This window comes from Tenrec ecaudatus, chromosome 10, assembly GCF_050624435.1.
Source record: "Tenrec ecaudatus isolate mTenEca1 chromosome 10, mTenEca1.hap1, whole genome shotgun sequence".
In the NCBI taxonomy this organism is placed as follows: Eukaryota; Metazoa; Chordata; class Mammalia; order Afrosoricida; family Tenrecidae; genus Tenrec; species Tenrec ecaudatus.
Window position 1 is genome coordinate 88,917,615 of NC_134539.1, and position 4,311 is coordinate 88,921,925.

Consider the following 4,311-nt stretch of genomic DNA (forward strand, 5'->3'; position numbering starts at 1 on the left):
CCCCCACCATGGGAAGTATCCAGTCTAGGCAGCCCCCAAATTTGCCTCGTGGATTCCTAATTGATAATCTAAAATCTCTGGGACTTAACCCAGTCATTAAGCCAAAAACATCTACTTCTTTGTAACAGTCTGGCCTCAGTACAAATTAGACAATGACTCAAAATGACCACCAGATGGCACCCTTGGTTTTAAAATCCTATGGGACCTTGATAATTTTTTTTGTCAGCGTAATGGCAAGTTTATAGAAGTTCCCTACAGGCAAGTTTATAGAAGTTCCCCCTTTGCTCTCACACCCCTCTATGTCAAACCTGCACCATTTCTCAATTCCTGCTGGTTCAGAAAAAGCCGTTTCTCCTACACAATGACTCCCCGTTGATCCTTCTAACCCACGCACCTCCACCGAAAGCCATGTCTGCCACCTACCTCCCTTCTCTATCTGCTCCAGCTTTCTCTCCTTCCAGTTTCATCCCTAAGCTCTTCCGCACCTTCTGCCTCCTCTGACCTGCCTTCTCCTCCATTGTCTCCCCCCTCCTCTAATTTGCCAATCTCTGATCCACCATCTACTCCCCCATCGGGACCTCCTCCTTCTTCATCATCACCATCTTCCCTCCCACTGTTGCCATCTGACCCCTCCCTTCTACTGCCATGGTCTCTGCCCCATCCTGGTTGCATGCAGTCTTTCCCAGCTCAAAAGCCTCTTGTAGTTACCCAATAATTCCACCTTCAGACCCTGCCTCTCCATGAGGTGGCAGCGGTTGAGGGATTAGTTAAAGGTACATATTCCTTTTCCTCTTTCTGGCTTATCTGCTCTGGAAAAGTGCCTAGAACCTTTTGCCTGTGGCCCGGACATTTATATTAAAGAGTTCAAATATCTCATTCAGTCTTATGACCTTACCTGGCATGCTATTGATATTATTCTTAAAACTACTTTATCCCCTGAAGACAAGGAGAGAGTCTGGGTCGCAGCTCAACATAGAGATGATGGAATCCATGCCCAGAGCTGGGACAAATCAGCGGACTCTGATGCAGTCCCTGACGAGACCCTAGCTGGAACGATCACCTCAGTCACGGGGGCCACACTCTCTGAGATGACATGGTTTTGCGCCTCACCGAGGGCTTGAAAAGATGCTTATAATAATCAGTCAGTTATGACAAGATTAAAGAAATGCTTCAGGACCCAAAAGAAAATCCTGCCCAGTTTGTAGATCACCTCTTGGGTGGCTTCTTTAAATTCACCAGGGTTGATCCTTCAAAACCATTTGGTACTGCTTTACTTCATTCACACTTCATCTCACAGTCAGCTCTTGTTTAAGGAGAAAACTTAAAGAGGGAGAGGAAGGTCCCCAGGCTCCCCTATAAGACTTCGTCAGTGCGACCATTGAGGTTTTCAATAATAGGGAGGAACAGGAAAATTTAGATAAACTAGGAGACAAAGCTAGATATCAGATGCTGGCTGATGCCCTTCAGGGCAATATGGGTGAATCCAAACCAATACAAGTCCCGGTGCAGATGAACCGCAGGTGGAAAGCAGTCCAGAGCCATCCTTAGTGTTACAGGTCATGTTGGAGAGGCTGAAGAGACCTCGTCCTTTGTGGGGACGATCATTGCAGCCATCACTGGACTCAACGATCACCACCACGGCTGCTGTTGTGGGAGCAGCACAGCAGGAATCTATCCAAACTGAGCATTTTCTACAAACGTGGCAAGCAGAAGTAAATCAACTTTGAGCCACGCAGGCCAAAATACACGACAAATCAGAAGGAAAATTGGCTGAATAGAAATAAGTTGTTCAGTGGCTAGGAGATCAAATCACTTACAACATCAATTGATGTTAAGATGTGATTGGAATATTACTTACTGATTTCTGTGTAACTCCTTATCCATATAATGTAACCTTACATGACTGGGCTTTAATTAGAAATAATTTGCAGGCAATACTTACCTGGCAGGGGAGACACCATGATCAAGAAGGTGGTTTTCCCAGGGCGAGGCTCACCCACTGCACTCTGGGTGTGCTGACCCCTGCGATTTCCCCAAATGTGGGAAACTCGACTGCATCATTTGTGGTAGTGGGGGGCTGCAAGCACACTCTCCCCTAATGAAAAAGAAAGAATTTTCAGGAATTTAAGGGAAATTTTTCTTTAGATCTAGTTCAGCTAAAAAGGGAATATTTCAATACATTTAAGGATGGGTTAAAGTCTTCCCCTAGCACTTATGTAATTAAACTATTGGTAGATGGTTTAGAGGGGCTTGACCCACATGCCTGGGTTCAAAGCACTGTGCATAGTGTAGGTTCTAGCCTAACTGTGCTACTTTTAGTCATAATTCTTGTCCTTCTGGTCACATGCTGCTTGTATAGAAAGCTAAGGCATAGGAAAAAGGTCGTATAACTTCAGCAACTCTTCATATGGCTGGATTCCAACCCCCTTTTCGCTCACAGAGGCATCTGTGTCCAGCAGGAAGCAATTACAGAAGACGAGGCCTTTGGCCCTATTCCCTATTATCAAAAGGCCGGACTAAAGGGTCCAGCTGACCGTGAAATAGCACCTAGCCATTACAAATGCTTTGTTCCCATGTCTCTTGCTCACAGATTCTCTCCACCCCTGGCACCTTCCCCCTAATCTCCCTGCACCTCAAATGCCACATCATCCCCCTTCATCCAAACTTGCCAATCAGGACAATACACGATGCTTTCTCAAGCCTAGTCACCAATCTCCGCCCTTGGAGGTGCATATGTGTGTGATTTCTTTGTGTGGGGGATTCTCCAATTCCCTGCTCTTGCTCTACTCTGGAGAAGCCCGGCAGACTGTACTTGCCAAGACAGTCTGTTTCTAGTTACCTGGGAACCGGCCACTCTCTTTTTCAATCACTAGGGAGTCCTGGTGGTATTGTGCGTTGCAAGATGGGCTGCCAACTGCTAGGTTGTAGATTGAACCGACCAGCCACGCCACAGGACAAAGATGAGATGTCTGCTCCTGCAAAGATTTACAGCCACGAAAACCCACAGGGGCTTCTAGACAGTTCTACCCTGTCTTACAGAGTCACTAGGAGTGTACATCGATTCAATAGCAGTGAATTTGAGTTAGGAGTCGTGATGGAAGGCAGGTGGCACCGTGGGCTCTTCATTAAGTACTCACTCAAGATCAGCAGTTTGAACTCATCTATCTCTCCAAAGGAGAAAGATGAGGCTGTCTGCGTTCATAAAGTTTAAAGCCTTAGAAACCCAAAGGGTCAATTCTACTCTGTCTGATAGGGTTGCTGTGAGTCAGAACTGACTGGACATCAGTTTAAGGAGACCGTAAGGGGAAAACCAGCACCAGAGAAAATGAAAGATAAATAAATAGACTTCTGGGGAAATGGCGATGGCGAAACACATATCAGTGGGACTCAGCAGAATTCAGCTCAGGAGAGTTTCTTAGAGGGAAATTCAACACTGCTAGAACGCAGGAAGAGCATCATAAAGGTAAGTAGGCACAGACCCACGGGGTTTTGAGGGGCTGGGGGCTTTTGGCTTACCTCAGTGGAGACTGGCTGGGGCTTCACCTTGGACCCACCACTGTCTCTGCCGGAGCTAGGACCATTTGGAGCCTGTAGGGGGACTTGGTCTCAACACAGCCACAGTTTGCCACCACCCGCTTCAGGGAAGGAATGGGGTTCAGCTACATTGTTGCTCTTGTTTCCATCTCCTCTCTGTTCCCCCCCCCTCAGTCTTGGAGGGCTACACAGCCACAGCTTGCTGCTGCCACCTCAGAGCAGGGACTAAACCCTTGCAGCTCCACTGGCGTGGATGGGACTCAGCTACATTGTTGCATTTGTTTCCATCTCCTCACTATATCCCCCTCTCCCCCCTCCCCCCACAAGCTCAGCGGGCTTGCTTTTTAATTTTTTTCTCCTCTTTGTCTCATTCTTGGTCTCTCACACACTACTATTAACCTCCAGACCACTCCTCTTAGCCTAGGACGTTTACACCTGCTCCACACCCAGCTAGGTGAGCTCTACCCTGTGAAGCTAGTGAGGCTGGTAAAGGCCCTGCTGACCTCACCAGGGGATACTCTGCTCAACATCTTACATGGGAATTCTTGCCTGTGTGCCTGGTGTCCTAAGGTAGCTTGGCCAACATTCCTCAACGTTCCAAGCTGCTGCAGGAACCTCTGCCCAACCTCCGCAACACCAAAGCAGGCAACTCACCAGCCTTCTGGGTCACTCCCCTGAGAGGGAAGCCACAGGAGGATAAATTGGTAGGTTAATTCCATAGTGAAATAAGCTGTAGGCAGTTCATAGAAGCATTCCTACAAGTCTCCCAGAGAGAGC

The 4,311-nt window shown here is 47.6% G+C and overlaps 1 non-coding gene across 1 annotated transcript; it reads left to right on the forward strand.

Annotated features, from left to right (window-relative positions):
• The first annotated feature begins 1,934 nt into the window (after window positions 1–1,934).
• On the forward strand, window positions 1,935–2,098 carry LOC142460675 (U1 spliceosomal RNA). Its single transcript, XR_012786839.1, has one exon. It is a non-coding gene; the product is annotated as a U1 spliceosomal RNA (small nuclear RNA).
• The last annotated feature ends 2,213 nt before the right edge of the window (window positions 2,099–4,311 follow it).